This window comes from Neoarius graeffei, chromosome 8, assembly GCF_027579695.1.
Source record: "Neoarius graeffei isolate fNeoGra1 chromosome 8, fNeoGra1.pri, whole genome shotgun sequence".
Classification (NCBI taxonomy): Eukaryota; Metazoa; Chordata; class Actinopteri; order Siluriformes; family Ariidae; genus Neoarius; species Neoarius graeffei.
In genome coordinates this window covers 94552598-94566425 of record NC_083576.1, presented here as the reverse complement: position 1 = coordinate 94566425, position 13828 = coordinate 94552598, and the positions used below count along the sequence as shown (strand labels likewise).

Below are 13828 nucleotides of genomic sequence, written 5' to 3'. Positions count from 1 at the left end.
GCCAGGTGCTCCACGATGTCGGGTTATCCATAGCCAGGCCTCGCAGGGTGGTTTCCAGGTCCTGGTTGAGCCTCTCCGTCTGACCATTGGACTGTGGGTGAAACCCAGAGGAGAGGCTGGCAGTGGCTCCGATGACCTTGCAGAACCCGTGCCACACTCGGGAGGAGAACTGGGGCCCTCGGTCTGAGACGATGTCCTGTGGAAGACCAAAGACTCGGAAGACATGATTAAACAAAAGTTTCGCAGTTTCAAGAGCAGAGGGGAGTTTGCACAGTGGTATGAAGCGGCAGGCCTTGGAGAATCTGTCAACTAAGACCAAAATGACCGTGTTACCTTGTGACTCAGGGAGACCCGTGATAAAGTCGACTGCCACGTGGGACCAGGGACGCCGGGGAATGGTCAGAGGATGCAGGAGACCCTGGGGACGCTGTCGTGGGTTCTTGGTTCTGGTGCAAACCTCACAGGACAGGACAAATGACCTTACTTCCTTCTCCATGTTAGGCCACCAGAAGCGTCTTTTCAGGAAGTCCAGGGTCCTCCGAGCTCCCGGGTGGGCGGTGAGAGGGGAAGAGTGACCCCACTGGAGAACCTTGGCCCGGGCTTGATGTGGGACGTACAAGAGGCCTGGTGGCCCCGTCCCAGGACCGGGGTCCTGGCGTTGGGCTCGTCGGACAGCCTCCTCAATACCCCAGCGGACAGGGGCCACAATCCGGGACACAGGGATAATAGGCCCGACTTCATTCTCCCTGTTAGTGGCAGAGAACAGTCTGGACAGTGCGTCAGGTTTGGTGTTCTTGGAGCCGGGGCGGTATGAGAGGGTGAAGTCAAACCGACTGAAAAACAGGGCCCACCTAGCCTGTCGAGGGTTCAGTCTCTTGGCTTGCTGGAGGTACTCCAGGTTCTTGTGGTCAGTCCAAACCAGGAATGGATGTTGTGCTCCCTCCAGCCAGTGCCTCCACTCCTCAAGGGCCAGTTTGACCGCTAGCAGTTCTCGATCCCCCACATCGTACCGGGACTCAGCAGGACTCAGGCGGTGGGAGAAGTAAGCGCAGGGGTGCAGCTTTCCTTCCGAACGTTGAGAGAGCACCGCGCCGACACCACTGTCCGAGGCGTCCACCTCCACGATGAATGGTTGGGAGGTGTCCGGGAGAACCAGAATGGGTGCCGTGCAGAAGCGGTCCTTGAGGTCTTTGAACGCCTTTTCTGCCTGAGGAGACCAGCCATAAGATCCACCTGTCCCTTTGGTGAGGTCTGACATGGGTGCTGCCACAGAACTGAAGTTCCTGATGAACTTGCGGTAGAAGTTAGCGAATCCTAAGAACCGCTGAACCTCCTTAACGGACTTGGGAGTAGGCCAATCCCGGACGGCCAGGGTCTTGGCAGGGTCCATTTGGAGTTGGCCTGTCCGTACAATAAATCCCAGAAAGGAGACCTCGGGAACATGAAATTCGCATTTCTGGGCCTTGGCGAACAGATTGTTCTGTAGCAGCCTCTGGAGAACCTGGCGGACATGGTGGCGGTGCTCCTGCACGGTCTTGGAAAAGATAAGGATGTCGTCGAGGTAGACAAAAACGTATAGGTTAATCATGTCCCTTAAGACGTCGTTGATTAGGGCCTGAAAAACAGCTGGTGCATTGGTGAGTCCGAAGGGCATCACCTGGTATTCGTAGTGCCCAGACGGGGTGTTAAAGGCAGTCTTCCACTCGTCTCCCTGTCGGATACGGATGAGGTGGTATGCGTTCCGTAGGTCCAACTTGGTGAAGACGGTGGCGCCTTGGAGCAGGTCGAAAGCTGTGGACATCAGCGGAAGGGGATATCGGTTGCGCACAGTGATCTTATTCAGGCCCCTGTAATCAATACATGGTCGGAGCCCCCCATCCTTCTTGCCGACAAAGAAGAAGCCGGCTCCAGCAGGTGAAGTGGAGGGTCGAATAAACCCAGAGACCAGGGCATCTTTGAGGTATTCCTCCATGGCCTTGCGTTCTGGCTGAGAGAGTGAAAACAGTCTGCCACGAGGAGGGGTAGTCCCAGGGATCAAGTCAATGGCACAGTCGTAGGCCCGGTGCGGAGGAAGAACGGCGGCCCTGCTCTTGCTGAATACCTCCTTGAGATCCCAGTACTCTGTGGGAACTTGAGATAACTCGGTGAGATCAGGGGGCTCGGCAGGAGACACAGGAGAGCTAGAGAGCAAACAAGAGGCATGGCATGCAGGGCCCCATTCCACAACCTGGCTTGTTACCCAGTCTATGCGAGGGTTGTGGCGAGTAAGCCAAGGAAGGCCTAGAATAACTGGGAACTCAGGTGAAGGAATCAGGTGCAGGGATATTTCTTCCTTGTGACCTTGAGACTGGAGGAAGACTGGAGAAGTAACTTGGGTGACTCTTCCATCACCTAACGCTTGGCCATCGAGGGCAGACACAGACAGAGGGACTTCAAGAGGTGCAGTAGGTATATTGATGCTTTGGGCGAAGTGAATATCCATAAAGTTCCCAGCCGCCCCTGAGTCTATCAAAGCTTGACAAGAGTGGACAGACTCACCCCAGGAGATGGAGACCGGGATGTAGATTCCTTGACCAGGGAGTCCGGGAGAGAGGGTAGGCCCCGTCACAACCCTCCCTCGGCTGGACGGGGCGGTCCTTTTCCCAAGAGTTCGGGACATGATGCTCGGAAGTGACCAGGCTTGCCACAGTAGATGCAGCACTTGTCCCTCCTTCTGCGCTCCCTCTCAGATGCGGAGAGGCGAGTACGGCCCACTTGCATGGGTTCTGGACAGTCACTGAAGGAGGTAGATGGTCTCCAGGTAGAGGTAGGGAGGCTGGGGGGGCTCAAGGCTTGGTGGCGTTCTCTCATCCTGTTGTCCAGACGAATAGCATGTGAGATGAGGGTTTCGAGGTCACTTGGGCATCCAATAGAGGCCAGACCGTCCTTGATGGGGTCAGACAGACCATGGTGGAAGGCTGACACCAGGGCAGTCTCGTTCCATCCACTTACTGCTGCGAGTGTTCGGAACGAGATGGCGTAATCTGCGACGCTTCCTCCTTGCCGGATGGACATGAGCTTTCGGGCTGCGTCGGTACTGATGTCTGCCTGATCGAAGACCCGAAGCATCTCTTCAGAAAACAGCTGGAAATCAAAGCACTCAGGTCCCTGTCTTTGCCAGATAGCAGTAGCCCAGGCTCGCGCCTTACCAGCTAATAAGGTGATCACAAAGGCAATCTTGCGGCGATCCGTAGTGTAGGTGGTAGGCTGAAGCTCAAAGGTGAGTTGACACTGGGTAAGGAACTCTCGGCACTCACTGTGCTTGCCGTCATACCTCTGTGGTGCAGGAAGGCTGGGTTCGCGAGGTGAAGAAGGCAGCATTGCAGGAGGCACTGGAGCAGGAGTGGGAGCTGGATCAGGAGCAGGAACTGGATCAGGAGCAGGAGATGCAGGCAGAGATGTCAGCTGTGCCAGGGTTTTCCCAATTTGCTGAAGCAGTTCCTCGTGGCGAGCGAGGGCCTCACGTTGGCTGGTGAGCGTACGTCCATGAGCGTCCATGGTCGCTCCGAAACGTGTCAAAGCTGCCATAATTCCCTGAAGGTTGGCCGGGTAGACAGTTGAAGCAGCCTCTGCTGAGTCGGTCATGACGGAGTCTTTCTGTTAGGGTTTTGCTGGGATTCGAACCTGGTTCGTTGGTGTGATAATCCAGCAAACCCCCACTAGGCCACCAGGGGGATGACTCAAATGCAGAGGCGTGAGGCGGAAGTAGAAAAAGAATCAAAAGGTTTATTTAAACTATATACACTATATACAGGGCAAAACAAAAGACAAAAAAAAAAAACCAAAGAGTATAATCCAAAAGAAAAGCAAAGTGCAAAAATTCAAAAGCTAAGAAGATCAAAAAACACAGTACAAAGGAAACTGGAGATAAACATAACAGCACAAAGACTCCGTGACAAGAGGACTGAACTCAGGGGTATAAATAGACAAACTAATTAAGGACACAGGTGAAGATAATTAGGCAATTAACACAAACACAAAACACAGGAACAGTGGCGGCCTCTAGAGGCCAAAATAAACACGACATGAAAAGGAAATAACAGCGGCCTCTAGAGGCCAAAACAGTCCTAGTCCTAACAAGGTGTAACACAAAAACCTGGTTATAAATTTAATACATTTGAAGTTCTTCATACTCATATAATGTATGTAGCCTCGAAAAATAGGTCTACCCAGTTAATTCCGTTACTTATTATTTACAGGCCCCCGGGGCCATATTCTGAGTTTCTTTCTGAATTTGCAGATTTTCTCTCAGATCTGGTTATTTCCTTAGACAAAGCTTTAGTTGTCGGAGATTTTAATATTCACTTCGATAACCCAGAAGACCCTTTGAAAACAGCATTTGTGTCCATTTTAGATTCAGTAGGGGTTAATCAGAATGTCATAGGACCGACCCATAATGGTGGTCACACCCTTGATCTAATACTAACATTCAGGTTAAACGTAGAAAATATAGTCACACTTCCAGAGTCTGAAGTTCTCAGATCATTATCTCATCTCATTCAAAACACAAGCGTTCTGGTTGGGGAGAGAGCTCCCTTCCTCTGCACTCCCTCTCCTCTTATAGGGCACGGTCACTGGGGAAGGCACACAAACACACATTAATTCCCGTCAGGTGCAGTGATTCTGCCACTTACCTTCCCTGACTCCGCCCTCCATTCACAGACCAACGCTCGGCCATGCCCCCGCTGCCACATCTACATTGTTATTGGTCAAAACCTCGATGTCAAGACCATAATAGCCAATCGAAACAGTTTTTACAAAGACACCCACATCCGCTTGTTCTGACCCACTGGAGGTAGCATCACAGTGCTGTTAGCCAATCAGAGGTAACACATTTACATGTTATGAATATTAATGAGTAAGAGCTGAAATCCTGTAGTTCTCCCGCCACCCACTCCTCCACCAAACTAGAACAGCCTGAAACAGGAGAACCACAGCATTTTTTTCACCAAAACCGGCTCACAGGGCATTCATTCATACTAGAGACCACCGCACAATTAATGAAAAAACAATGCAAGGGGACCTTTAATCTCCGCATCAAAATCCTCAACTTGAGTACTAGATCCCTTACCTACACGTCTATTCAAACAGATAATACCTGAAGTAATTGAACCGCTTCTAAAAATAATAAATTCTTCTATTACGATCGGCTATGTACCCAAATCCTTTAAACTAGCAGTTATCAAACCCCTGATTAAAAAACCTGACCTTGATCCCTGTCAGCTGTCCAATTATCGGCCAATATCAAACCTCCCCTTTATCTCCAAGATCCTTGAAAAAGCTGTGGCACGGCAGTTATGCTCATATTTACATAGGAATAACATCCATGAAATGTATCAGTCAGGATTTAGACCTCATCATAGCACAGAGACAGCTCTGGTTAAAGTAGTAAATTACCTACTGTTGGTGTCTGATCAGGACTGTGTCTCACTGCTTGCGTTGCTTGACCTTAGTGCAGCATTTGATACCATTGATCATTCCATTCTTCTGGATAGACTAGAAAATGTTGTGGGAGTTAAGGGAACGGCTCTCTCCTGGCTCAGCTCTTATTTAACTGATTGTTATCAGTATGTTGATGTAAATGGTGATATTTCTAGATGTACTGAGGTAAAGTTTGGTGCTCTACACGGTTCTGTCTTGGGTCCACTGCTTTTTTCTCTATATATGTTACCTCTGGGCGATATTATTTGTAAACATTGTATTAGTTTCCACTGTTATGCTGATGACACACAGTTGTATGTTTCTGCAAAACCAGATGAGAGACACCAGCTTAATAGAATTGAGGAATGTGTTAAGGACATTAGACACTGGATGCTTATTAACTTCCTTCTGCTTAACTCTGACAAGACTGAAGTACTTGTACTCGGACCACATGCAGCTAGAAGTAAGTTTTCTGATTCCACAGTAACTCTGGATGGCCTTTCTGTTTCTTCACGTGCAGCAGTAAAAGACCTCGGAGTGATTATTGACCCCAGTCTTTCATTCGAAACTCACATTGATAACATTACCCGGATAGCTTTCTTTCATCTCAGAAATATTGCTGAGAGAAGAAATATAATGTCACTACATGACGCGGAAAAACTAGTCCATGCTTTCGTTCCCTCCAGGTTGGATTATTGTAATGCCTTACTGTCTGGATGTTCCAATAAGTGCATAAACAAGCTCCAGTTAGTTCAAAATGCAGCAGCAAGAGTCCTTACTAGAACTAGAAAATATGACCCCATCACCCCTGTCTTATCCACACTGCATTGGCTCCCAATCAAATTTCGTATAGATTATAAAATACCACTATTGACCTTTAAAGCACTGAATGGTCTCGCACCACAGTACCTGAGTGAACTTCTGCTCCTCTATGACCCGCCACGCCTACTTAGATCAAAAGGTGCAGGCTATCTGCTGGTACCTCGTATAGTGAAGGCTACATCAGGGGGCGGAGCCTTTTCTTACAAAGCCCCACAGTTATGGAACAGCCTTCCAAGTAGTGTTCGGGAATCAGACACAGTCTCAGTGTTTAAGTCTCGGCTGAAAACAGATCTGTTTAGTCAAGCCTTTTGTTAATGGTGTTTATGAGGTAAAGGTGTAGATCTGGAGGATCCTCAGGTATAGAGTGTTTTGGTAAACTGGGATGTATGGATGCTGTGTGTCTCCCCTCCCCCCACTCTCACTTCGCTCACTATGAAAAAACAACTGTTTTTTGTCCCGGGGCTCCCTCATGACTGTGTTACCTTCTGGTTCTCCCTTTTTACGCAGTTATAGTTAGTCTCACCGGAGTCCCTGCTTGCACTCAGTGCACAATGTATCCTGTTCTTATCCATTATGTTATACTGAGCATACCTAACAACCTCTCTCTCTCTCTCTCTCTCTCTCTCATTACAAATGTCAATCCTGATACACCAGTGATGCTGAACCTCTCCTGCTCCCCAGACCTGCCTGATCCATCCTGATGCCCTACTTCTGGCTGGAGTCTCATTACACCACTCCTGTGGAGGACGGCCCCCATATGGAGAGGCGAAAGACACTTCGAAGGCACTTACACTTCTGCTCTGATGGTTTAGGATGACAATCACCATGATAACTTTAGGACTGCAGTTGTCATGAACAGTTTTACATTCAAGTCTCCATCAATGAACAGTTTATAAATTCAACAAAACAGACTTCCTGTTAAACTATAATGAATTTCCTGGTGACACAGTTGTATTTTGTGACTCGACAGGACACAGTTATAGAAGTGAGTTATTTATAATCACGCTGTCTGTTATCACCTAGATGAGGTCTGGTTCTTCTCAAAGTTTCTTCCTCATGTCGCTTCAGGGATTTTTTCCTTCACCACCATCATCTCAGTCTTGCTGATCAGGGATAAATAAAATTCTTTCATCTCATCTCATTATCTCTAGCCGCTTTATCCTTCTACAGGGTCACGGGCGAGCTGGATCCTATCCCAGCTGACTACGGGCGAAAGGCGGGGTTCACCCTGGACAAGTCGCCAGGTCATCACAGGGCTGACACATAGACACAGACAACCATTCACACTCACATTCACACCTACGCTCAATTTAGAGTCACCAGTTAACCTAACCTGCATGTCTTTGGACTGTGGGGGAAACCGGAGCACCCGGAGGAAACCCACGCGGACACGGGGAGAACATGCAAACTCCACACAGAAAGGCCCTCGCCGGCCACGGGGCTCGAACCCAGGACCTTCTTATTGTGAGGCGACAGCGCTAACCACTACACTACCGTGCCACCCATAAATAAAATTATTCGGGATAAATTAGTTCATGGGCGGCACGGTGGTGTAGTGGTTAGCACTGTCGCCTCACAGCAAGAAGGTCCTGGGTTCGAGCCCCATGGCCGGCGAGGGCCTTTCTGTGCAGAGTTTGCATGTTCTCCCCGTGTCCGCGTGGGTTTCCTCCGGGTGCTCCGGTTTCCCCCACAGTCCAAAGACATGCAGGTTAGGTTAACTGGTGACTCTAAATTGAGCGTAGGTGTGAATGTGAGTGTGAATGGTTGTCTGTGTCTATGTGTCAGCCCTGTGATGACCTGGCGATTTGTCCAGGGTGAACCCCGCCTTTCACCCGTAGTCAGCTGGGATAGGATCCAGCTCGCCTGCGACCCTGTAGAAGGATAAAGCGGCTAGAGATAATGAGATAAGATGAGAAATTAGTTCATATGTTTAAATTTGATGTCTTCAGTTTTGTTCTACAGTGTAGAAAATAGTCACAATACAGAAATGAGTAGAGTAGCGGTGTACAAAGTGAGAAGCTTTTCATCCTCTATATAACTCCATTGACGTGGCGATGTTGATCTGGCTTTCTGTAGATGATGTTTATAACTTTTTTCATATCTTATTTTACAAAATACTTTATTTTATACAGTGAAAGTAGCTAACTACAGCACTAACTACAGTGCTAACTATAGTGCTAACTGCAGCGCTAACCGCAGCACTTACAACAGCACTAACTGCAGCGCTAACTGCAGCACTACCTACAGCGCTAACTGCAGCACTACCTACAGCGCTAACTGCAGCGCTAACTGCAGCACTAACTACAGCGCTAACTGCAGCGCTAACTGCAGCGCTAACTACAATGCTAACTGCAGCACTAACTGCAGCACTAACTACAGCGCTAACTGCAGCACTACCTACAGTGCTAACTACAGCGCTAACTGCAGCGCTAACTGCAGTGCTAACTACAACGCTAACTGCAGCACTAACTACAGCGCTAACTGCAGCGCTATCTACAGCACTAACTGCAGCGCTAACTACAGCGCTAACTACAGCGCTAACTGCAGCGCTAACTGCAGCGCTCACTCAGCCTTTCGTGTGTTTGGTTCTCACAGCTCACAGTCTGTCAGTAAAATGTGATACCTGTACAACAGTTATGTTTAATAAGCTATTAGCGATTAGCTCACTCATTAGACCTGTTTGTTGACTTCAGTGTAAATGTAGCTCACTTTATTTTAGATAAATATGAGTTTTAATTATTAGAACAATTTGGTGAAAGGAATTTTATATCTGTGATGCTGAGAGAGCATGTGGGTGATTTCAGCGAGTGAAACAGTGAACATTGACGTCAGCATGCCGTAAAAATATCATTCAGAACAAACTGCAGTGTTCAGGACGGCAAGCAGCTCAACGCTCCAGCGCGCCGGACCCGACTGCAGAAAACAAAGAGGTTCTGTGCAGTGTAACTGTATACGCACAGCTCTGTGTGTGTGTGTGTGTGTGTGTGTGTGTGTGTGTGTGTGTGTGTGTGTGTGTAGGACTATCATTAGTGGTGAAGCTCTTTCTCTCTGCTCTGTGATTAGCGACAGCGCTCGTCTGACAGTCTGCTGCTAACATGAACACACCCAGCTGAAGAGCTTTTCAACGTCAGACTAAACTTTATTTTTATTTCTAATTTCATTTAAAAATCTCCTCCCATCCTTTACTAATGAGAGGAAAGGCGAGCGGGAGGGAAAGGGAGGAAAAAGAGAGAACAAATTGGACGAAAGTAAAAAAAAGAAGGAGAAAGTGATAAAGTAAATGAAGAAAATTAAACTGAAGAAGAATCTAAAAGAAAATAATGTAGAAAAAGTGTAAAGAAAGAAGGAAGAAAAGAAGGAAAGGAAAAATAAAGAAGTCAGACAGAAGACATGAAAAATGGTTAAAAAGGAAAAGAAAGAAAGAAAGAAAGAAAGAAAGAAAGAAAGAAAGAAAGATGAAAAAGTAACAGAATACAAATAAACAAATGAAGAATAAAAAAGAAAATGTAAATTATGTCAGACGAGACAACAAAAGAAAGAAAACAGAATTTAAGAATTTAAAAAAGAACAAAAGAAAAGGAAAAAGGGAAGAAAAGGAAGAAATTAAACTCTCACAGAAGTGTGATCTGAATGTTTCTGAAATATTTTATTAACTTAGAGTTGAACACGTTTCAGTTCAGAGCCACTGCATTATTATCATCAGTCCTGAGACACGTCACATCACACTGCAGTGCTCACGCTTCACCTCACTCACGAGTATAAAGGGAGCACAAACTTATTGTCAGAGTGTTCATATGATCCTGACACTGATGGAAAACAACACGTACAGTTAGAGGTATAACGTCAGATGTTTTATCTGTTTACAATTATATTTACTGTTCAGTGAAGTGAGTGAGTTCCTGTTGTTACTGACGTTAGAGCAGCGATAAACAAGTTCCCTCTCTTCCAATTATTACAATAATAAATCACAGCTCTTCATGTTCCTGAGAAGCTGTACAGAAGTGTAAACTCCTCAGTCCTGAAGATTCAGAAAACTTAAAGTTCCAGCTTCATCTCTGGGTGTTACACAGCGCTCACACTGGAGACTCCTTCCAGGAATGATACATGAACACATTTTTCCTTACAGAAAAAGGCACCACATCATTGATTACAGACTGTCTGCTGGACACGCCCCTGTTACTATAGAAACCATAACATATCAGAGGGAGTGCATTAATATAAATCTACACTATTGTCAGAGCTGCTGTTAGAGAGAATTAATCAACACCTTCTGACCAATCAGAGCCCAGAACTCAACACAGTGTTTGTAATAATAAAGCAGTGTGTTGTGGTGTTTGTGCAGAACGTGTGGTGAGTGGTGAGTGATAGTTGTTAAATGTCTGGTGTGAATACAGGGTTAGTGTAAGCTGAACTGAGGTTCGCTCATTACGACATCATCATCGTCAGCTGTCAGTGTGAAATTAAATTCTCCATCATTGCATCAGTGTGTGACTGCGGGAAAGTTTCACACTTTCAAATCTGTATAAAGTTATAAAACTCCACACAAGTGAAAATTCTCCATTATTCATCACATTGATATTGAGTGTTTCACTCACAGTGGCACTTTAAAACTCAGCACACTTCAACATTGTGCTATTGTGTACAGTGGTGCTTGAAAGTTTGTGAACCCTTTAGAATTTTCTATATTTCTGCATAAATATGACCTAAAACATCATCAGATTTTCACACAAGTCCTAAAAGTAGATAAAGAGAACCCAGTTAAACAAATGAGACAAAAATATTATACTTGGCCATTTATTTATTGAGGAAAATGATCCAATATTACATATCTGTGAGTGGCAAAAGTATGTGAACCTCTAGGATTAGCAGTTAATTTGAAGGTGAAATTAGAGTCAGGTGTTTTCAATCAATGGGATGACAATCAGGTGTGAGTGGGCACCCTGTTTTATTTAAAGAACAGGGATCTATCAAAGTCTGATCTTCACAACACATGTTTGTGGAAGTGTATCATGGCACAATCAAAGGAGATTTCTGAGGACCTCAGAAAAAGCGTTGTTGATGCTCATCAGGCTGGAAAAGGTTACAAAACCATCTCTAAAGAGTTTGGACTCCACCAATCCACAGTCAGACAGATTGTGTACAAATGGAAGAAATTCAAGACCATTGTTACCCTCCCCAGGAGTGGTCGACCAACAAAGATCACTCCAAGGGCAAAGCGTGTAATAGTTGGCGAGGTCACAAAGGACCCCAGGGTAACTTCTAAGCAACTGAAGGCCTCTCTCACATTGGCTAATGTTAATGTCCATGAGTCCACCATCAGAAGAACACTGAACAACAATGGTGTGCATGGCAGGGTTGCAAGGAGAAAGTCACTGCTCTCCAAAAAGAACATTGCTGCTTGTCTGGAGTTTGCTAAAGATCACATGGACAAGCCAGAAGGCTATTGGAAAAATGTTTTGTGGCTGGATGAGACCAAAATAGAACTTTTTGGCTTAAATAAGAAGTGTTATGTTTAGAGAAAGGAAAACACTGCATTCCAGCATAAGAACCTTATCCCATCTGTGAAACATGGTGGTGGTAGTATCATGGTTTGGGCCTGTTTTGCTGCATCTGGGCCAGGACGGCTTGCCGTCGTTGATGGAACAATGAATTCTGAATTATACCAGCGAATTCTAAAGGAAAATGTCAGGACATCTGTCCATGAACTGAATCTCAGGAGAAGGTGGGTCATGCAGCAAGACAACGACCCTAAGCACACAAGTCGTTCTACCAAAGAACGGTTAAAGAAGAATAAAGTTAATGTTTTGGAATGGCCAAGTCAAAGTCCTGACCTTAATCCAATGGAAATGTTGTGGAAGGACCTGAAGCGAGCAGTTCATGTGAGGAAACCCACCAACATCCCAGAGTTGAAGCTGTTCTGTACGGAGGAACGGGCTAAAATTCCTCCAAGCCGGTGTGCAGGACTGATCAACAGTTACCGCAAACGTTTAGTTGCAGTTATTGCTGCACAAGGGGCTCACACCAGATACTGAAAGCAAAGGCTCACATACTTTTGCCACTCACAGATATGTAATATTGGATCATTTTCCTCAATAAATAAATGACCAAGTATAATATTTTTGTCTCATTTGTTTAACTGGGTTCTCTTTATCTACTTTTAGGACTTGTGTGAAAATCTGATGATGTTTTAGGTCATATTTATGCAGAAATATAGAAAACTCTAAAGGGTTTACAAACTTTCAAGCACCACTGTATGCTGGACCTGAGAACACACACACACACACACACACACACACACACACACACACACACACACACACACACACATTTTCTCACAAAGCTGTGAGGTTAAAGGTAAATGAATGAAAAGCTGAAGACTTACTGAACACTCTGCTGAAGTCCTGTGGGGTTTCATCCTCACTGTTCCGTGTGTGTGTGTGTGTGTGTGTGTGTGTGTGTGTGTGTGTGTGTGTGTGTGTGTGTGTGTGCGTCTGCTGTCTGATAGTGTATGTGACTGGGTCTGTCGTTCCTCACAGAATGAAGTGTGTGTGTGTGTGTGTGTGTGTGTGTGTGTGTGTGTGTGTGTGTGTGTGTGAGCTGCACTGAGCTGTGGTGAGTATATAACGACTTTAAGATTCTCCTCTGGAGCTCAGCTGGGCTCGGGGCCAGACTCACACTGAAACTGCTCTGTGTGTGTGTGTGTGTGTGTGTGTGTGTGTGTGTGTGTGTGTGTGTGTGTGTGTGTGTGTGTGTGTGTGTGTGAGAGGCTGCGCTGCACTTTTTCACTGCGCTGTGGTCAGGCGTGTAATTTCACATGGGCTGGTTATGGCACTGCATAACTGCAGACCTCCGGGCAAATCTGCCGACGCTGCGACGGGGACGTGGACATATTTAAAGTCTGACAGAAAAACAGCTGAAACCGCATGAAGAGCCAGAGGAGTGGAAACCAGATGTGGACGGAGAAAAAACACAGCCGAGTCGCCAGACGCCGCAGCAGCAGCAACAACAGCACGAAACTTGATTTCTCACCCGGACACACTGTGTTTACTTTTATTCCCAAGAAGTAGGAAGCGAGGGGAGTTCGAGGAGTTCGGAGAGCGAGCATGTTGTCCAGGAGAAACTTTATTTCTGGACTTTCAGTGTCTCATTTTGACTTCAGAGCGTTGAGGTGCTGATTCCAGAGAAACTAAAACACAAACAAATGGGGAAAAAACAGAAACACACTTCTGCTTCTTGAAGATATTACTGAACTCTCAGAGTGATGAAGAGTGAAAGAAAGAAAGAAAGAAAGAAAGAAAGAAAGAAAGAAAGAAAGAACATGACATTGTTTGGTTATCGGTGTGAATATAATTTCTCCAACACTCCGTCACTTTCATCTGACATTTTTACAAATACATATAAACTTTATAAAATGCAAAACTGAACTGAAATTCTCTACAAAAGTCCTGAGTGAGAGTCTCTCACTTCATCTCTCTCACTTCATCTCTCTCTCTCTCTCTCTCTCTCTCTCTCTCTCACCACAATCACTCCCAGATGTTCACTATTA

General features: G+C 46.0%; 1 protein-coding gene across 2 annotated transcripts in view; it reads right to left on the bottom strand.

Moving 5' to 3' along the window:
- The window catches only part of LOC132891077 (protein inscuteable homolog), a 161530-nt gene extending 148724 nt beyond the window's left edge, over nucleotides 1-12806 (bottom strand). For both annotated transcript variants that reach the window (XM_060928557.1, XM_060928559.1), the window contains exon 1: nucleotides 12665-12806. The gene's annotated coding sequence lies outside the window, so the exon portion shown is untranslated. The remainder of the gene's footprint in view (nucleotides 1-12664) is intronic.
- Between the last annotated feature and the right edge of the window lie 1022 nt (nucleotides 12807-13828).